At 38.2% G+C, this 23,069-nt stretch overlaps 1 pseudogene; it reads right to left on the reverse strand.

Annotated features, from left to right (window-relative positions):
* Positions 1-10,012: 10,012 nt before the first annotated feature.
* LOC140347346 (class I histocompatibility antigen, F10 alpha chain-like) lies at positions 10,013-22,664 on the reverse strand (annotated as a pseudogene).
* Between the last annotated feature and the right edge of the window lie 405 nt (positions 22,665-23,069).

The raw sequence follows: 23,069 nt of genomic DNA on the forward strand, positions 1-23,069 counted from the left end.
CATTTGCACATTATTGATGTACTAATGGTTTCAAATTGCTTTTAAATGCATTTGACTCATGTTGTCTTATCTCGACTTTGAATCATATTTGTTAAAGCTACATTATGTCACTTTTCTGATGTTTGTGACCTGCTTGTCTCAATGGAGATGTCTTTGTTTTACCATGAAAAGTGACCTCCATGAAGACAAGCAGGTGAAGTTACAGGTCAGATCTGTGGAGTGGCAACCCTGCAATAAATATATATTATTAGAATTAATGGAAGAGAGAGAAGTTTAATATCAAACTGAAACCTTCCAGGGAAAACAATATCTCAATAGAGACAGGAAACTTTCAATAATTTTGGACTTGTTTGAAATTATGTAAATCTACTGTAAAAAAAAAAAAGTCACAAGAGCAGTTTTCACTTCAACATTTTTATTTATCCTGCAACATAAAACAATATTGTGGGCTTTTCACCACATACACTATGTATTCACATGTTACACCAAACAGCTACAAAGAGAGAGACTGAACAGAACCACTTTTTTTTTACATACTGCATCCTTGACATGAAAAACAAACCCTAAAACTCAAAAACAAATGTAGCTGCCTGTTGTTTACGTTCACCACTTTTTATGGGTCTCAAGTCAGGTTTAGAGTTTAAAGATTTAATCTAAGATACAAAAATGATCAGTGAAAGTGAGTGAAAAAGGCAAAATGTACAAGTGCATTTCTATGGAAACAGCTTGGGGAGGCAGTATTGATGTTATTGTAAATAGCATTTGGGGAGCGGGACAATGTACAACAGAGCAATGAGGTTTCTAGAGCCATCCAAAACATAACAGTCTTCATATATGTATTTTCCTAGTTTAAATGTCTTCAAGTACAGTATCTTTCTACTGATATCCCCCTTAAATGCAAATAAAAGATGATTTGTAGCGTTGTAACAAAGGACTTTTTACAAATTCAGCACCATGGCGTAGCTTCCTGTTCAGAAAACTGGCCCAAAAAGTATAATTTTCTGACATTCTCAGCGCTCAGAAAAATATTTATGGTATTTTGTTGTTGTTATTTATTCCTTACTTTTTGAAATATACACAGTGAATTTTAAACTGTAGCGTCATATAGCACCAGACCCTTCTACGTAAGAACAAATATTGAACGATTTGAAACGTTTCCTCATCAGTAATATCAGCACCCATGATTTTGTAATGTATACTGATGCATTGTGGGTAAAAACAAGTGTCACTGAACATCGTGAGCTCAATTTGCATGATTGGAAAGTGTCGAGTTTATGTTGAAAATATCCAAAGTTCTGGTTAATTGTGAAGCTAGAACAGATTCATTAAACAATTGGCACGTTGTATGAATGTGATGCAAAAAGATCAGCTCGAATAAGTTAACAATTGATAGCGGAAGATGTGTTTAAAAATGTATATTAAGTCTGATAATGGAGCATGGTTGTAAAGGTCATCTGTTATACTTTTGATGAAATTTCTTTGCAACTTTGTTACATCTTAAATTTCAAACCAAGACGTAAAGCTGCAATGTGGGACGATATCACATGGCTACTGGTGCACGTGGGATTTACTGGTTGTTATATTCCGATTAACCAACCACAAATAAACAATAATATTGTTAATTGTGATTAAAAAGGAAGTTAATAATCATTTTTTATAATCGTGATACTCACCAACAAAGATAATCACACTTATACCACCAGATAGTGCAGAAAAAGCAACTTATCCATCATGTTCTCTACTAGATCATAGTCGTTTTCACTTACAATTCAACTATACACAGAACTTATTCATTATTATTCCTTTAAGTACTTTATGTGTTACAGTCATTTCCTTTTGTAAACCAGCATAATTTTAATAATGAATCGGAACATTATCATTTATCACAGTTATTTTTGGATAATCGTGGAACTACATTTCAATACTGTCCCATGTCTAGTTCCAAAGTGAAATAGGAAAAAGCACCAGTTTCTTACACCCTTTGTAAACAGAAAGCCGTGGAAAATTGCGCCCGCACTTTGTCGACCTCAATCATCTCTACATTTTACCACTGAATACATTGTACAAAACAAACAAATCACTAAAAAGCATTAAAGTTGTGAAGTATAATAAGTGACCTTTACAGTGACAGGAATGGGGCGGCACATTTTGTATCAGGACAGTGAAGGGGGCGTGGTCATGCTGACAAGGGGTGCAATAAAAAACAGAGAATTATTAATAATGGTCAACGGCTGCCAATACCCCTAATTATTCATGGTTTAGTTACTATCATCACCAGTTAAATAATCTTACCTAAATATTTTAATATTTACATTTGTATCTCTCTCTTGAGAAAATAATAACAGAAATAACAAAAACAAAAAAAATAGGCTTCAAGTTGTCAAATATCGGCTCTTTCATTTTCCATTAAAATCAAGATTAAAAGTGCTTTTATAAATCTTTTCTATGTACAATTTGTATTAGCTGTATAAAAATGAAAAAACATAACAAGACAATCATTATCATCACCATGTCATAATAAATAAAGAGTAAAAAAAAACTAAAAAATAAAAGTTTCAAATGAGTGTGGCGATTTGGAGGACATGACTGAAAGAAGGTTTGCGTCAGTAGCTGTGATTATTGTGACCAGTGTCTCTACAGCGTGAGGTAGAGCGCTGGAAACCCCAAAGTGCCCGGACCGGACCAACAAAAAACAATTGGGCGAGATCTAAACAACCTTCAACAGCAAAGAGTCCACGGCAACTTCCTCATTCTCACGTTCAAGAACAATATCTACTGCACTGTGCAAAGGTCAAGAGCGTGTTGAAGTCGTTGGGGGAAAGAAAGCTGTTCGTCCTGAAAGATCACCTGACTTTTTTAATACTTTCCCACAAACAAACTCACGCTCTTAACTGTCTTCACTAAAGATAATTTAATTTAATTCAAATGTATTTCAAATCTAATAACAATTTAATAAAACCGATTGCTAAAAGTACAAATTAACAGTTTAATTTCTGCCATTACGCTTGTGTGATAGAAGAAGAGCCTTAACAGACATCTACTTACAGCTTTGATAGATTTTTCATTGTATCTCATTCTATTTTTAAACATTTGTCTTAAATCCTTCTTTGACGACCTGGAAGACTTAAGCACAGTGTCCTACGTATGTCTGAAAATGAAAATGAGAAAATGCAGTGACTCTAAACTAGATTGAACACATAGGCTCACACACACACGCACACGCACACGCACACGCACACACACACACACACACACAGACACAGACACAGACACACACACACACACACACACACACACAGACACAGACACACACACACACACACACACACACACACACAGACACAGACACAGACACAGACACACACACACACAGACACAGACACAGACACACACACACACAGACACAGACACAGACACAGACACACACACACACACACACACACACACACACACACACACACACACACAGACACAGACACAGACAGACACAGACACAGACACACACACACACAGACACAGACACAGACACAGACACACACACACACACACACACACACACACACACACACACACACACACACACACACACACACACACACACACACACACAGACACAGACACAGACACAGACACACACACACACACACGATTCACTGCCTTTTGGCGCCGACTTTCGTAACATACAGTAACTTTCCCTTGATCTCAGTACAAAGTGTCACAGCTGTTCTCACAAGAGCATTTGAAATCACACGGTCGGAGTAGAAGCTTTGAAACAGACCGACAGATAAACAAGAGGCAAGTGCATTATGGTGATGATGACAAACCCATAGTAAAAGTAGAGCTGAGCATTTGAAATCGATCGATGGAATTGTAATTGAGACGTCTACAATCCTCAGTAAAAGCAAGAGTTCAGGAAGAAAAATGTCAATCAATTTGTGTTTAAAAGCACTGATTAAAAGTCTGTATTGTTTATGTTTCCGGTAAGTAATATTGAAAGCCATTTTTATCTATGTTTGGTGTAGAAAATAAAATCCACTAAAAAATTGTGGTAGATCAATATGAGGGGGGGAAATCTTGAATTGCTTCTTTTTTTTTTTTTGCTCAGCCCTAATTAAAAATATGAATGAATGTGTTGATCCTCTAATGCACTTGCCGCCATGTTTGTCACACGCATCTGTAGGTCGGCTTTTCTGACTCTGCGTTAAAAGATGACAGCACCACGCAGAGCTCAAGTGTGCCAGGAGAGCACCATAGTGTGTGTAGGAGCAACACCAGCACTGCACATCAACTTTCCCCATAGGACTTTAGCAGGTCTGTCCCCCTCTGCTGGTCAACACATGTAAATGCAGCAATGTTTTACAGCGCTTGGGGGACTGGGTGGAAGTGAGAGTGCGTGGCTTGTCTGTACATCACACTTTGAAAAGGCTTTGCTGCCCTCTAGAGTTCACCCTAGCAAGTGCTCACAGGGACTTGAGAAGGAAGAAATACACCTCTGTGATAAAAGCACCTCTTAGTCAAATATAGCTCTTTAAAACAATGTCTTTTCAGTAGAGGGAAAACCAGAGAATATTGTTTGTAATGCACCTTCTGGTATTTCTTCTACTGTAAAAAGACATTTGAAACACTCAAGCCGGATTTGTGTTGAGCACCAAAGAACAGCATCAAGTGCCAAGAAGAGCAGTGGAATGAGACATTGATTAGAGCTGGAAGTGGAGCACCAGTCGAGTGCTGGAGGGTGGAGGAGGAACGCTTCACTGTGAGGCAACAGTTTAGATCATAACACCATATCAACTACACACTTAAAAACAGTCATGATTAAAATGATCTAAAAACATGATGATGCTGGTAGCTAAAATGTGATCTGTTTTAAAATATTAAAATCTGAAATAAAAGACCTAAAAGATTACAGGCAAAACAATAATATCAGACAAGAAACATGACAAGAAACATGGAAAATATGTGGAGGGAAAAGGTTTAGAGAATAAAGAATAAAAACACAAATCTCAAGAATGCAATTTATTTACAATCTCCAATTATTATGTCTCATCATCTGAACTATATTACATCACAATCTGTATGAATTGAAGAGTTGTACATTATTACCCCCTGAACTTCAGACAACAGTGTCACTGCTGAGACAAGAACACATTAAATGAAAATACATAGAAATTAGAGCACATTTTACAAATCATGACAAGATTATGTCTCAATAACAGCTAGTGATTGAAAAGTAACAGTAAGAAAATATGTAACAAAATAATGACGCAGGAGGTAAAAGCTGTTAAAGAGGAAAGGACTGAAGCACCAGAACTGTGTAAGTGTGTCACTCCCACAATGTGAGCTCACAATGTGTGTTCACAGTTTTATTTACGTGATTTGTTCATGTGTAGTAATAGTGTTTTTGTAATACAGATTTTCGCCACTTGGTGGAGCCAGCCGCAGTGAGACTGTTTGGAGTCTGGCTTCTTCTTCTGTTCATCTGCAGCAGCTCATTTTGTGTTATTTCAGGTTGGTACAGTCGCACCAAACATAAAACTGACAAATATAAAGTCCACATATTATGACTTTCGTTAAAACATTTGTAAGTGTAAGCTAGACTTTCATTATTTTTGTTTTGATCTGTAATAAGTTTAGTCATGCTAACTCCTGCTAGCACTTAGTTCCAAAACCTCTTATTGATGTAGTGTTGGGAGCGGCCACAAAGGGGCGCTGTGGCGTCATGTGGAAATGGTATTTAGGTGTGAACCTCGGTGCTGGGGACAAGTTGCCATCAGGTTGTCATACGGGCAACACACCGTTTTTTGACCGCTTACGGCGGAACTGTGATGTGGATTTTATTTTTTGATATGAACTTAAGCACTGCTAAGAACTGTGAACTTTGAGAGGGCAATAGTGTGACAGTTCAGGCCGAAAGTGTCTTTAAGATTATGATGTTGAAGCCTGGTTGTTGTTTTGTAGTAACTTTGTGCTATGCTAACAGTAGTATGCTAGTAGAAACAAGGGGATTTACAAGGAGAGTACAAAATTACACTTTTGTTCAATCTAAAACGTCCTAAAAGAACAAACACATTTATGTCCCAGGTTTATTTATGTATATTATATTTTCTTTTAATTTCATATTATTTGTGGCTATGTTCGTTGTTAAAAAGTAGAAAATTGTTTCCTGTATCAAAACAGAGCATGACACGCACATTGGGAGATGTTTTGTCTTGTTACAGAAATAAATGTGACTGAAACTACACTTCGAGCCTCATAATTCAAGTGTGCTACATCTTTATTGTAAAAGATCATTTGTTCTTCCTCAGTCACACAATGTTAATGTTATTACAGTGAACATGTGTCACTCTTCATAATCATGTGCAATACTGTCATATTCATTGCAATACTTTCCCCCCCAATATTCTCTGTCCATATAACAGCTGTAAATAAGAGTGTCACCATTGTTATTATTATATAGTATAAGATGTTTTTCTATAAGAGTGTTTTTATAAGTTATCTGTTCTTTATTGTTTACTTCTGTGCCTACTTTGTGTTGCAACAGTGGAATTTCCCCATTGTGGGACAAATAAAGGCTTATATTATTTTGTTAACATATGTTAAAAGGTTTATACTGAAAATGCAAAATTACAAATGTTTTGTGACAAGTAAATGCTAAACTGCTGGATTCAAGTCATTTTGGACATATTTTTGGATTAGTAATTGAACAATAATATATTGAGAATGTAATCTTATTCCCCCTTCTTCATATGATCATGGGTTTATTGTATTACAATGATTTTGTGATCATGTAATTTTATATAACTTCAATTAGTCAACAAGAACAAGAAAAACCTGTTTTTTAAAAAGCTACCTTCTAAACACAAGATTCTTACCCGGGACTAAACCAGGATCTGAACCAGGACTAGACCAGGGCTAAACCGAGACTAGAACATGGCCAAGTCTATATCAGGACTAAATTGGGGGCTCAAAACAGGACCAAAGCATGACAAGTGTGAACTCACCTTAAACTCTGTATTAAAAGAAGTACTTTTACTGTGCACTAACAAAACACACACGTGTGAGTGTGACTGCAGTGGATCCTTCATGTAAATGACTTTCAAATGTAAATGAGACGATCATTGCAATCCAACAAAAAGGAATTCTGATGTATTAGAACAAAGGCAAAGCGGGCCATTTGAACAATAAAACTAACTTTGCCTGCGTTTACACTTTTTGGTCCAGTTTGAGTCCTTATGTAGATTTAGTTTAGTCCTGGTTTAGTTTTAGTCCCAGTTTGATGTGGCGATTGTGCAAGTGTGAATTAGAGGAGGGCAATATTGACAAAAAGGAAAATCTTAATATTTTTTTGCACTCGATAACAATATTAAAACTATATTTTAAAATTGCATTAGGAATGTGGTAAACTGTACCTGTAAATGTCTTGTCGGAGGTTCAAATATTACACAAAACGTAAAAGAACCACACAACGGCAGAATAAATAAATAAAATACCACTTTATGCTCTTGATTTCGTGATTACACTTGGGCGTTTCAGTTCCACTTATATTTAATCCACTCTTTTTCTCTCAATTTCTTTCTATTTTTAGCTATAGACGATACTCAATGTTCTAACTTTGAATATTTCCAGAAGAACAATTACACAATTAGATATTACGTTAAAGTTTCATTAAGTTTTAATCCTGTGCTTGTTCGTCACATCCAAAAGAAAAACAACCTCTAAATGGCCTCTAAACTAATACATTGTGGGCAATAACGCGGACAATCAAGTAACGGCTACAATTAAAACATTTGAAACTTTAAATTATTAAATTAAATCCAAAGTACATCTTCAGAGTATTTATGAAGTATTCATTAAAGCAGCTGAAAAAGCATTATAAAAGCCCATCTTTAGAAACAAACTATTTACACAAATTGAAAGTTAGAATTAACAGTATAAATAAACATTGGTATTAATATAAAAATATAACTTCATGTACAGTAGTGTCATTCACAATTTAATTTAACACAAAATTATACTGATAAATCTTTCCATCGTTGATTTAATTGATCCAAAAGTGATGAATGACAAATGAGTTTCCAGATAGTAGCAGAGATATGAATATAGCATTAGCCAAACACATTATAAGTTTGTATTCAATTTGTAAATCAATTTGAGGAACAAATAACTACATACTGTAACTATTCAGAATCAGATTCAGAATAAGGTTTATTGCCATTTGTCGATGAACAAAAATTCACAAACACAGGAACTTGTCCTGGTGGTTCGGTGCAACACAGACAACAAACATTGAACACTTTATACAGAAACGGCATGATATGTACATTCTAAATAAAGTATAAAATATAAAGTTAAGTAGTGCAATAGAAGTGAACAGTGCAGTGAGTACAAGGTGCTTAGGCAGTGTTCATGAGTCCAACGGAAGAGGGAAAGAAACTGTTCTTATGACGGGAGGTTCTGGTCCGGATGGACCGTAGCCTCCTGAGGGCCTAAGGGGAGTGGCCTCCTGCCTGAGGGGAGTGGCCTCCTGCCTGAGGGGAGTGGCTCAAATAGTCCGTGTGCAGGGTGAGAAGGGTCGGCTGTGATCCGACCTGCACGTCCCAGAGCTCTGGAGAGATGGGAGTTTGCGGCCGGTCACCTTCTCAGCAGAGCACACAATGCGCTGTAGTCTCTGTTTGTCCCTGGCTGTGACTCCAGCGTACCACACGGTGATGGAGGAGGTGAGGATGGACTCAATGATGGCTGTGTAGAACTGCACCATCATCTCCGCTGGCTTTCCTCAGCTGCCGCATGAAGTACATCCTCTGCTGGGCCTTCCCGGTGAGGGAGCTGATGGTGGGCCCCCATTTGAGGTCCCGGGTGATGATGATGCTGAGAAAGTGAAGGGAGTCCATGGTGGTGATGGGGGAGTCTGAGATGGTGAGGGGGGTCTGGGGGGCTTTGACTTTCCTGAAGTCCACGATCATCTCCACTGTTTTCTTGGCGTTGAGCTCCAGGTTGTCACCGCTGCACCAGGACACCAGCCGGACCACCTCCCTCCTGTAGACAGACTCAACCCCGTCCAAGATGAGCCCGATGAGGGTGGTGTCGTATTCACATTTTATCAAGATTTGTACCGTTTTTTAATTGTTTAATTTCCATTCTTTTATAGTTTGTTGCAATATCGAGTTTTATTTATTATATATTTTGTAATGAATATATCGTTCTTGATCTGGTTTAGGTTTTAGTGGGACTGTATGAATTATTTTTTTTTTTAGATGTTTGTTGTACTCAAATCAAATTAAAGTATAAAATCAGATTAGTATCTCACTAAAACTTAAAATCAAAGCCAACGAGACAATTTGCTGCAGATTCAAAGTTCACGCTGATGTTTCACTCTTGTATACTTAATATATTAATGTTTTGCTGAAGCTAGTTCAGCAAAACATTAATACCTACTCAGTCTCATTCTCTGAAAGGGAGAACACGATTCATTGACTGACAATTATAATTCTATAAAGATCAATACAAAGGTGTACCAATAAACCAAGATGATTTTGTGTGGTTTAATAGATAGCATAGAAGATATAAAAGCAATTAATTACATGTTTTGTTACACAGGCTGTGCCTGGGCTCAACTTAGTTAAAAGAAATGCTGGTATTATGAATTAAGTTTTGATTAATTCTAGTAGAATAATCCAAGGGAACCTGACTTTAATGCCACTCTGCCAGTATCAGCCCTCACGTGTCCAAGGAAGGCTCCGGTGTGGATCACGGCCTTCTCAGAGCTTTTTGGGTCCTTGGAGCTCTTTGGGTCCTTGGAGCTGTCTGTGGTGCTGATCCTTGTGCAGGTTCGAAGAGTTTGATGAGTCCAAGGCCCGTTGACTTATGCATTCTTTGATGAAGATGTTCGCTTCAGCCTTTGCTGAAAGTAGAATTTTTGGAGACAATGGAGCCTCCCTGGTGGGGGAGGGGCCCCCGGGGTCCACTCTCGTCAAACAAACTCACGTTAAAAGTGGAAAACAAGCCACAAACGGTTCAGGACAAAAGCCAAAAACATTGAACCTTGAGACAAAATGCTCCTCTTTTCAGATGAAAGCGGCTCACACGTGTCACTCTGGTTTAGGATTCAGTGGTTGTTCCACCTCTGAAAAACAAAAACAACAACTCTACTTTAGTCAAATCATAGTCGTGTTTGTGAATCGTTATCTGGACTATACAGACTCTAAAACACAAAGACCTGTTTAGAACGGCATGATTACATCAAAATGTCTAAAACTTTGATTTTCAACAATAAAACAAACAATATTATCTTTCTAGAAGTTTCAGTCACAATTCTTCAACCTTTTTTTGATTGATAATGTATCAAAATAGTCTCATTGTACAAATACACTAAATATTTGTTAGTTACACTACTACTTTACTACAATAATGATCCTATTGCAAAGTAAATATGTGTTTCCCACGTCAATGTCGGGAGTAAAACACACAAACCCATGAACACGCTCACATAAAGCGCCTGTTTTGTCATGTTCATGTTTTAAAGGCTCAATTTGGGTTCAGTAAAAAAGTGTAACATCAAATCAACTTCTGTTTGTCTCCAAAGTTCATGTTGAGTTCATTCTAAGAGCGATGCCCTCTGTGTGTACATTTATAGAGGTTTCTCCTTTTGCATTTCCCTTTGTCACGTTGGATTTCAAAGGTTTGAATTAAAGTCCAAAAGCCTGATCTAATCACAGCATCAGCTCCTCTGTCACACAAAGCAGAGAAACGTCAGCTTATATTTTCTCACCTTGAACCAATTGTCTTTCAGCCCCTGCTTCACTGGGAGCTGAAATGAAGATGGACATTTCACACCGTTACATTGATCCTAGCAACATTTCTGTGTCAGTAATAAATACAGATGAGGCGTATTAATATAACCACTGTTGTGAAGTACAAACGAGCTCTTCATCCAAGCCTCTGTTATTGTCATGAAGTGAACATTTTGTCCTGAACTTGATATTGACGAGTATTTGAAGAGTTTGGACTCGTGAGAGCTTCTGGTCCAGAGCGTCTCCAACACTGCAAAAAGTGCTCCAAAGACGACACAGATGAACAGAGCGAGGGAATTAAAAAGAGTTGTGATGGTCGGCTCCTGTCGCCTGGTTTTAAAGCTAAATGTGTCGTGTGTGGGACTTTATGTACGATAAAACAGGCAGTGGAAATATTACGCCGCATCCATGTAAAAGACGTTAGAATGTGTTACTTACGAGGCGTGACGGTCTTGGCTGGAAAAGAAGACAGTGACATGTTAAGTATTTTCAATTGGAGCCTTTTGAACTATTTTCATATAAATAATTACATTTCATCTTACCTTTGTGACATCTGTACACGGCAAATCCAACAGCGCCCAAAAGTGCAACACCAAGAAGTGTGGCTGCACCTGCGATGAAGCCCGTGTGCTTCTTAGCTGTTCAAATAAAGAACAAAATCAAACTATCAAACTAAACTGTCATTCACACTTAAATATCTAGTCACAACACATTTATTTGTTCATGATTTAATGAGAAAAGATTTGTCACTGTGTTAAAGATGTCAAAAGTATAAAAAACTACAGCTTGAAACTAGATACTCAATCGAGCAAGTATCGATACTGATAAAAAGAATAAAGAATAAAACACATAATAGACCTTTCCTGAATAGTTTTAGAATGTTCTTGAGCTTTATCACAACTAGAATAAGACCACAAAGTAACATTCATGAAACTACTATTATTCTGTGTCATAAAGTACCTTCTATTTAGAGATGGACCAATTGTTTTTGTTTTTCATTGTCGATTGTTTAGAATCTGATCATTTTGGGCCAGAAAAGATTTAAATTGACTACAAGCTAAAGCTTCTGTTGTGACTGCATGATTGGAGCCTGTGTGTGACATTAAAGTGCTCACCGTTGGTCCTGATCTTGTCCGGGTGCAGCGTGTTGGGGATGTCTGGCACTCCGGACAGCTGAAACATGCACTCGTAGCGGCCCCAGTCCTCAGGTGGGACAGAGGACACGTCCAGGTCCACACTCATGTGGAAAGTTCCGTCGTGGTTGGGCAGCATCTCCCCGGGGTCCACGCCCTCGTGCAGCTCGGCTCCGTCTTTGGTCCAGAACAGCATGGCTCTGTCGGGGTAGAAGCCTGTGGCGTGGCAGGTGACGGGGGCCGAGGGAGACTTCTGCAGGAAGGACACCAGGGGGAGCTCTGGAGGAGGCACGAGACACAGGGTCAATCACAGAGTTCACCTGCATTTTAATAAGATAAGATAAGATAAGATAATCCTTTATTGTCCCACATGGGGAAATTTCATTGATGCAACGCAGGAAGATGCAGAGAAAAGAACAGATCACTTATAGGAAGTTTGAAAAACACTCTCAGTAGAAGATCTCCTATAAACAAAAACTCCCATAGACAAAACCTCCCATTACCCAACAAGGGATGGAGGGGAAAAAATAATAAAGATACAAATAAATAAATACATAATGCTCAACTTTAAAACACTGTGATCAGAGTCTTCAGAGGAAGTCCACCAAAACACAATAACTGACATCACATCCAAACGCTAATTAATCTTTTATGCTTTATTTTTAGTTTTTGGATAAAACATTTTTTAGCCTCAAACCTTTATTTAAGCTTCTGAAAAGCTGAAAAGACAGTTCTGAATTCGTACTTTATCCCAAATTAAAGTAACAAATCATGTAAAATACATTTGTCAAAACCACCTTGATTTTTCATATTTTGTGATATTCTGATGTTAATCCCAGTTTCTCCATTAAAATCACATTATGTTCCACTTCACTTTAGTCTCAATTCCTGAATTTAGTCTGTTTTTGTTCACAAACTTTTAAAGTGTTTATATTGCTCTTTTCCATATAACTATTTTTAATCAGGTAAATTGATTACATCAATAATAAACTGATAACTTTTTTTGTTTTTTTTAAAGTATTGCACAAAAAATAAATGATAAACTGTAAAAATGTTGAGAGATAAGATTAGCAAGAGATTAAACAAATATAATTAGACCTAGTTTCAGCTTTATGACACAAAACATGTTAATTTTGCAAAACTCCAAAACTATTTCAACATTTCATTTTTATTTCAGCCCCTTCTAAACTGCAGCTCAATCATTAAACGATCAAATCTAGAGTTTAGAAAACATTGGTGTTGAATGTGTTTGCAAAAAAATACATTAGATTATTTATAGTCGCGTTTTATAAATATGATTAAAGTACAGACTGTGTTATTGTCATGGAATGAGACATACACCAGATGCTATTCCTTAACACATAGAGAACACAATTCAACTTAGAATATGAAACGACACAGAAATGTCAGACATTTGTATGGCAAGCTTGGGAGAAAACGCTGGGCTGTGTCAGCCAGGCCGTTGTAAGGAGCCTGGCTGACCCTTCTGCGTCTCACCCTGTTTTTTCCCATGCTGGTTGGTTTTATTAGATATTCTGGAATAGGCGGGTCACATTTCTCATTGGTCAGCCTCACATCAAGGCACTTGGTATTTTTCCGTAGAGATCAAGCCTTGGGTAAACATTACCCAAACTCCTCTGGGCTGTCACCCCCCCTAGGGTAAACATCCTTTGGCCCATCTCTACGACCCCTTCACAAATGCAGTTTGTCACACACCCGTCCTTCTCTTAGACTAATGATGCAGATAAAATATCACTATTATGCAGATAAAATACATCACAGAAATATAATCATATTTTCACATTTTATCACATTTCCCTCCTGTTTATCAAAGCATTAGTCTACTGTCTCATATGCCAAACACATTACTCTTTTCAGTTTTCAACATGTCTTTCATTATTGGTGTTAAAATGACACTTTTATACTCAAAAAGTTATGCACATTTCTCAACATTGAACACACTTCTTTTCTCTCGGCCCACAACATGTCTACAGCATTACTGTCCTAAATTTTGAGTCAGATTGGTCAATCTCTGTAATTTGACAAACAGACAATTTATCTTGTCTATAATTTTGTGCGGTGTGATGGGAAATATCGCAGAAACAAGCGGAAAGCCCTTAAACCCGCTGCTCTCTGGTCAGTCAGTTTGACTCGTCAGGGACCTCTCTGGACACCCCAATAGAATCAAATACGTAGTATCAGGTGCTACTGGAACCAGATTGTCCACTAACCTCTCGACCTTGACCCTGCGGTATGGTTCTGGGTGATGGTTATGGTTTTGGCCACAAAAGGGATACATAGGCACAACGTCCCACAAGTGTCCCCACACCACCATACGTCCTCGCTTGGTTTCTTAAGAGACCTTCTTCCGCTGCTCGCTTCGGTCACACCTTTGACACATATGAACTGGTACATTTCCCATCTCAATTCATAATCTCATTAACATTGCATGTAGTTATGTTGTTAGCAGATAAAAAAACTCTTAGTGCAAACAACAGTGGCTGTGGTGTAATATGCCATTGTGTTTCTTCAGCTACTGTCATGTCAATTATACATTGTACATTTCACATTATGCATTTCATAACCTTTCAAGTTGATCACTTATTTTCTTCCCTTTATTTTAGGTCTGTGTATGTTTCATTTCCCGGTATACACAGTTGTGTATGTTGATCGATTGTCCCGATTGTCCCGATTGTCCCGTTTGCATAATACAGGTGATGATAACTGTTGATTCTTTTCACAGAGTATGGTACTCTGCGCACCGTAGCCTCTGGCTCTCGTTCATCGTAGCAGAGTATAGTACTTTGCGTACTGTAGAATCTGTCTCCCGTCCATTGTAGCAGAGTATCGTACTCTACCGTAGACTCTGGACAAAACTCATACAAACGAAGTCCTGCGTCTGCGATGTTATGGATCTGCCACTGTGTTGTCCAGACATTTCTCTCACTTTCCCATGAGAGCACCCATGTTCTCGTCCCTCCAATGGTCGGTGTGAGGACGACACGGTGTGGCTCCGTCCACTTTGCTCATCCACTTGGCTCGTCTCTGTAAACACCACATCTCCAACACGTTTTGCTGCGGTGATAAACAAAGTCTTTTCGACAATTCAGTGCATTTCAAACAGTTTTCTTGTTTAATTTTTTTTTGTAATTATTGATTCGGAATATTTGTTTACACGTACATATCCCTCCTTTTTCAGATATGGCCTTGCCCATTTCTCAAACTTCTACATTTAAACAAAATGAAATAATCCAGATAGTTTACAACGTTCACTAATCCAGGATGTAATCAAGGAAGAGATGGAATTGCATCTGTCACTCCAACTCCGCAATGTCACCTCTTGACCTTTCACAGTTCAGTGGTCACATCCCTGGCTGAGCCCCCCCTTACACGGCGCTGGGCCCCCACCCTGTGTGGGTCAATCAGTCTGTGTGTGTAATCTTACACTGCCCAAACCTATCTGTTTTACCACCATTTGTTTCAAACTCCAAATGTTTCAAACTCTAAATGTCTGGTGTCCACGTGTGCGCGCGTATGTATGTATGTATGTATGTATGTATGTATGTGTGTGTGTGGGTGTGTGTGGGTGTGTGTGTGTGTGTGTGTGCAATACAAATACATCAAACAATAATAATTATCTCAATAATTCCCCGTTGAGCTGGCCATTAGGGTCAGTTCACAACTTAGAGTATTAACATCAAATTTCACATCTCCTCTGTGGGAGTGGCCTGAATAAAATCACCCATCTAATGTAATATGTGCTAATCTTCTATATGTGCTTCAGGTGAGTTTCAAACTCAATCTCTCACACCTGCTCATGTGGTGCTTTACAAACATTGTGTATTAGTTTGTTCTAGCAAGTCTATATGTGTATTTCAAATAAAAATGATTCTAAACCTTCCCCTTGTCCATAAGGCACATCTCTTTTTATCAACCTTTTTTTCCCCTTCTTTCATACTTTCTTTGTCTTTTCTTTGTCTCTCATCACATCTTCCTCTCTGTCTTCCCCTCTGTTTCCCTCTGTCTTCCTCTCGGTCTTCCTCTCGTAACGGAGGAAACACCCATTTCCAAATTTCTAAACCGGCTTTTTCTTTCTCTCTTCCCTGTAGTCTAACCATCTCTTGCCTCCGTCCTGAGTCCTATAATGTTTAAGTCCTGTTATCACTGGTTTTCATAACTTCTATAGCGTCTCAATTTAGATGATATTGTCTAATTTAAATCTATTCAATTCTTGATTGAATCTCCACAATCCTTCAGGTAATTCCTTTAGAATGTCAAATTCTTTCCCTGTTAATGTTAACTTTTCTTATTACTCATCAGTCAACCCCCCCTGAGGTGTAACCTCTTGGTGTCCCTGTGATCCGTAAAGATAACAACATCTGCTCCATCCTGAGTCCTCCAGATTCTTTGCCAGTCAATAGCCCCTTATCTCTGACTATCCTTTATGACTTGGTGTCATTTGCCTTTAGTTAATGACACACAGTCATGTCTTTCCAAGGAGGGCATTGGACGTCACTATTTAACTTATTCCCTCACTTACGTCTACATGCAATACGAGGTTTCCTCATGATAATACAAATAAATAAGTTACTGATATACTCTTACTATCACTTTACTTACTGCCCGTTCTACTCCTATGTCCAAAAACATCAGTAGTCACCCATTTACCCATATTATCACTTCCAGGCCCATGCCTGTTTTTGATTCTAAATTTAAAAACACTTCTGTCTTTTTGTCCTGTACTTTCATCTAGTCATGCATTAAGTGCAAAAAGATCATTTTCGTCAAGTCCAAAAATAAAACAAAACAAAACGTAGCTTTGTTCTGTGCACACAAAAAACAAAACACAACTTTTGATTTCTATGTCGGGGACAGGAAGTGTCCTGTCTTGTCTGTGATCACATTCCCCAAAATATTGGCCATCTATAAAAATCTGAATTAATCTTCATCTCTTATCAAGTTTAATGAAATCTTTATAATTGATTGTTGTCAATCCAACAAAACCCCTAAATTTGTTGAAATACTAAAATTTAAAACCAGCGGAGTTTAGTTTTACTTATTTCATCAGTTCAGAGCGTCCTCTGAACTGCTTTCTTCTCCCATTCTCCTGTCTTGTTGACCCCCCTTATCTCCCCCTCTCTGCCACGTCATCTGAGCACACTGGAATTCTCCCTCCAAAATCCTCTTATGACTTTTCCTTTGTCTTTTTACAGTTTGGGGTGATAATTCTGGCATTATGGTCTCGGTTGTCTGAGAGAAATGCTACTTGCTTTACAGTCACGTCATATCTCAAGCTTCTAGTAGAATTTCTTATTGATTTTCCACCGAAGATAATGCTAGGTGTTTAAAGATTCACCCGTGACTGCAAATTTTAGATCTCTCAGAATAACGCCTTGTGACCCTTGTATGATTAATTGTGATTCTCACACTCGTTAGTGAATCACTTATTAATCCTCATTCACACATTCACACTTCTCTCTTACTTACTTCGCTCGTGCACAGCGCTTACATTCACACATATTTCCTCAGTAATATTAAACTGGGCATTTCCTCAGTAATACCTAACTGGGCATTTCCTCAGTAACACCTAACTGGGCATAAAAGCCTATAATATTTTTCCAGTAAATATCAAACTAATGCATAAAACGTTTCATGGCTAACTCTTTTTCACACACAATGTTTTGTCTGACCTTCTTTGTCGCCTGTGTTCTCCTGCTGCTTCGAAACGACGCGCTCTCCTCGCGGAGAATGAGGTGCGATGGGCGGCCACGGGAAAAGTGGACTTCCTTTCAGCTGTGCACAGACTTCACCGATTCACCCGTCAATCTCCGCGAAGGGCAGCTGGTCGTCCGGCTCGATAGGACCAGAAAATGTCATGGAATCAGACATACACCAGATGCTATTCCTTAACACATAGAGAACACAATTCAACTTAGAATATGAAACGACACAGAAATGTCAGACATTTGTATGGCAAGCTTGGGAGAAAACGCTGGGCTGTGTCAGCCTGGCTGACCCTTCTGCGTCTCACCCTGTTTTTTCCCATGCTGGTTGGTTTTATTAGATATTCTGGAATAGGCGGGTCACATTTCTCATTGGTCAGCCTCACATCAAGGCACTTGGTATTTTTCCGTAGAGATCAAGCCTTGGGTAAACATTACCCAAACTCCTCTGGGCTGTCACCCCCCCTAGGGTAAACATCCTTTGGCCCATCTTTACGACCCCTTCACAAATGCAGTTTGTCACACATCCGTTCTTCTCTTAGACTAATGATGCAGATAAAATATCACTATTATGCAGATAAAATACATCACAGAAATATAATCATATTTTCACATTTTATCACAGTTATAATGACCAGAATTAACTGTATATTTGTAATTACTGTAAATTATAGTTTAATAGTGAATAAAACAGATTCTTCTATTGAACAGATTCCTGCTCCACAGTTGTTTTAGTCTGAAGTTGATATTTGAAACATGTCACCTTTCCTCTGGAGAACGCTCTGTCCATTTCGCAAGTGTTTCTTCAGATACTCAACACACTTGTGGGTGATGTAGTTTTTCTGATATGGTCCAGTTCCATCCCTCTCCCACTTGTGTTTGGTGATGACGGCTTCTGGTCTCGGAGCCACATAAGTCTCAGTCTTCAGGTCAAAGGCTATCGATAAAGTCTTCTCCATCAAAACCGTACTGCCAAAACCCATTTATTTCATTTGTCTCATCGTTCCATTCACAGCCTTTCATCACCTGCCACATGTGAGAGCCTGAAACAGAAACATGAGGTTTATATTCACATCTTATTTTTACATTTTCTGTTGTTGGACATAAAACAATAATAAAGTCTTGTTTAATAATGTCTTTAGAGTTATTTTAAAATGAGGAATATTTAGTCAAAGAGCACAAGCTGAACAAATGTGTTTTCTCATGTACAAAATGTAGATGAATAAAACTGACAGAAAATAAATGTTCATATAAAACTGTAGGAATATAACAAATATAAATGTGGTGTTTTCACATGAAATTTCACAAGACGAGGAGTAAAAAGTGAGATCAGACAAACCTTCAGTCTGGTTGAGGCGCCGTCTCACTATGTCAATGTTGACTTTGTGCCACTGCTCATTATTCAAATCCCTCTGAGTCATTCTGTCCCAGAACTGAGGGTCGTCCTCTGTGATCTTTTCCATCCACTTCTGTTTGGGCTCACATTTCTTTGTGTTACTGTCATAATGAGTGATCTCAAGCCCGTTCACATAACCAACAGAAATGAACTCTGGGAAGTTTTTCACATCAGTCGAAAAAGTTTCAAAATACATCAGAGAGTGAGTCACTGTGGAAGAAAAACATTGTCATTTTAGCTGAAAATATTGAATAAAACTAATCTTACACATCACAAATGAACACAATACATTTTTCAACAACAAATAATAATAAAGAAATTTTGTACAATTTTCTGCTTCAAATTCATCAAACGCTGCTTTTGATCTGAAATTTTATTGTTTTTTAAAAGTCAATTTGATTAATGATAATAATCAACAAAATAGTTTAATCATTTCAAAACAACTTTAAAACATTTAAAGAAGTACATTGTTTTAAATCATAAATATTTTGCTCTTTAGTTTTTCCATTTTTAATTCAAATCATAAAAATCTCTTTTATGGATTTGAGTGAATCACACACAGATTTGTTTTAATGTTTTTAAAGTTGTCATTGAAATAAAAGAAACAAAACAAGGTTAAACATTAAGAGCGTTAAGTCCCATGTCTTATTTCAAATGTGGATCTGAAATGATAGTTTTGTTCTCTTAAAATATTTGATAAATGTTTATAAAATGACATTTAAATCAGTCAGAATCAGACTGAGCCTCTGCGTCAGGAGTCGTCAGGTAAAGACTCAGACAAAAATACAACAGAGAAAATAAAAGTGAAACGGATCATTTTCCTGGAGAATATATTCATTATAGAATCTGATTGACAAACATGTTATTATTTTATTTTATTTGACCCAAAACTAAATGTGATCAGCCTCAAATCCTCTACAACGGCTTAAAATGCAACACTGAGCGATTACAATGGATTTGAGCTTAATTTTTGTCAAACTAAAACATTGTTGAGCAAATGGATTTAGCCTTAAAATAAAGATATAAGTGAATTGTGATCAAACTGAATGTTCAAGTCCAGGTCACGTGAGTCTAGTCCGAGTTGTGTCCTCAGCACTGCAAGTCTGAGTTCAAATAAAGTCTGAGTCAAATCCAAGTCAAAAGTCCATTTAGTTGAATTCAAATCTTTTCTAACTGAGTCTGGTCCTGCTCTGGAGTCGGCCGAGGTCACAGTGACACTGGAGAGGGAAACTGACTCAGACTTTAGTGTGAAAAACAAAGAATGACTGAAGACATCTGAGAGAGGTTATTACATTTGTTTGTCCCAATGAGAAATAAAGAAACGAAGAACACGAGGAGAAACAGCAACAGTCCCTAAACTTACTTCAAACGTGGATCTCAAAATAAATACTGGTTATTCTTAGTCATTTTAATATAGTTAAGCTTTTTCTACTCATACTTGTCTAATATAATCTTTAAACCAATCAGACATCAAGACGTCATTTGTCGTTAGGAAAAAACAAACAAAAAAAAAGTGCGAAAACGAAAGTCACAAAACGATGTGCGTGTTTGCTTCTCCACAGACCTTTACTTTAAATATATGTGACAAGTCGAGGTGGTGGCCACTTTAAAGGTCCCATAACATGCAAAATCGACTTTTCAGAGCTTTTAACCTTCTTACATTGCTATTTGTGCTTCATATATGTACCCAGGGAGTTTTTTTGATTGATTCCCGCAGTGTTTAGCTATATTACAGACTATCTCCTTTCCTCGAATCTCCAAACTGACGGGGGTGTTCACAGGACCGCGTCATAACCACAGGCACGCGTCATCATCCCCCCTCACCCTCCCCCTCTCCACCCCCCTCCCGCCTGTCGCCTCCCGCCCCCTTCCCCCCGGCTCCGCGCTGCTGCAGGCTGTGTCTCCCAATACAAGCCCCGGAGTGTTTCTGCTTTGATTTACGGCGAAACACGGCTCAAAGAGGCCCAAAACTTCATTAATGATATCGCACTCTTTACTATTATCACAATGGTGAAGGTTTATGTGGCAATTGATGCAGCAACCGGGAAAATAAACGGAGAGAAGTTCTATCCGATACCGAAAAACCAGGAAATAAGAGCGCAATGGACATAAGACTTTTATGTATATATATATATATATATATATATATATATATATATATATATATATATATATATATATATATAGATCGATATATCTGTTCTGCGCACGCTGTAGAATAAACACCAGATTTATTTAGTCTCAAAGTAATGTTGATCTGAAGTTCTATCGTTTCTCACTCAGTCGCGCGGCAGGAGCGGCGCATCGCGGAGCAGACAGCTGTGGGGCTACGTCACGGGTGGGCGGGGCACACACGCGCTCTCTGAGACTACATCACGGGTTGGGCGGGGGAGCCAGATCGCTCTTCGCAAGGGTGGGGGCGAATATCAAACCAAGCCGTTTGCATTTCCGGGTTGGTGAGGGGGTCCAAGGTCTGGGTGATATTTCTTAACTATTATGTTAAGGGTGTTGCACAATCCTTATTATTATCAATTATACACTTAGGATAGACTACGAAACGTGAGAAAAAGCATGTTATGGCACCTTTAAGGTTCGTTGGGGGCGGTGTGCACGCTACCCTCAAATAAGGGTACGTGCAGCGTGCGCGTGCACACCTACCTGTCTCTCTCTAGTGGGCTTTGCAGTGGCAGCGTGGTGCCACAGCTGGAGCGCATTGGGGCAGACGTATCCAATCTGGTGTGCGCGTTGGCAGTGTTAACCAGGTTGGTCTCCATGGCTTCTCGTGCGTTTTCCATTTCCCGCTCAGGGCTGTGCCCGCCTGGCGCTACTGCGCCCATTCCCCCCCATCTGGGTAAGTCCCGCCTGTGTGTTGCATGTGTTTTATTATCAATTTTGTTGTTTTGTTTGATTTTGTTCTGTTTTGCATGGTGTTTATTTGCTTTATTTGAATTTTGTTTAATTTGTTTTGTTGATTTACATGTGTGCCTGTCCCATTCACTACTTTGTCTAAACTTGTATATTTTAACTTTTGTAATATTTAAATAAAATAATTGTTTTCTGTAAATAAATCCACCTCTCTCTCATTGTCCAGACCAGCGCGGCTTTTAGTTAAATTTGTAGTTCCATTTGTGGTCCCAGGGCCCCATTCCCTGGGTGGCGTTGTTGATTCCACTATTTTAAGCACTGCTATGTACCGCTCATGTCACATATATATATTTGTGTATTTCAAGGACAAAAATGTGTGAAATTATCTTGTTTCAGTTGAATTCGACTATAAGAAAAAGAACCAAGGGCAAAATAAACAATTAAAACGAATATTTATATGAGTTTGAACATGTTGATTAGTGAATAAGAATAAAGACAAACAGTTTACAAATATATGTCCAATTATTACAGCATTTATTATAGAAAGAGAAAGTTGTCCAGAATGATTTAACTCGACCTGTGTAGGATCTGTCACATTATAAACAAAACTAAAACACTAGAGAAATGAGTTTACTCACTTGATTCTGCCTCGTTTATAATCAAGACTGCTCCAAGAAGAGAGACCAAAACTACAATATTTATGACGAACATTGTAGAAGAAGTTTTCAGAGGTGTTTATCTCCTGAAAGGCGGAAGAGTAATGTCGAGGGGCGTGACAGACGCGCGTGTTTAAACACAGTGGGCTGGACCTTTAGATGGGATGGTCACGTGATGATCATTGAACCAATGAGAATTCAGACTGAGCTTGAGCGTCACTTGTCATTAGGTGAACGTAAGTGACACAGGCTGTGAAGCGAAAACGAAAGTAAAATAAATCGCCACAAAACAAGAATAATGTTGTTTTTTAATGATAAAGTGATACTTTTCTGATGTTTGTGACCTGCTTGTCTCAATGGAGATGTCTTTGTTTTACCATGAAAAGTGACCTCCATGAAGACAAGCAGGTGAAGTTACAGGTCAGATCTGTGGAGTGGCGACCCTGCAATAAATATATATTATTAGAATTAATGGAAGAGAGAGAAGTTTAATATCAAACTGAAAC

Source organism: Eucyclogobius newberryi, unplaced genomic scaffold (genome assembly GCF_026437365.1).
Source record: "Eucyclogobius newberryi isolate DKJ021-1_F unplaced genomic scaffold, fEucNew1.0.hap1 SCAF_6, whole genome shotgun sequence".
NCBI classification, from domain to species: domain Eukaryota; kingdom Metazoa; phylum Chordata; class Actinopteri; order Gobiiformes; family Gobiidae; genus Eucyclogobius; species Eucyclogobius newberryi.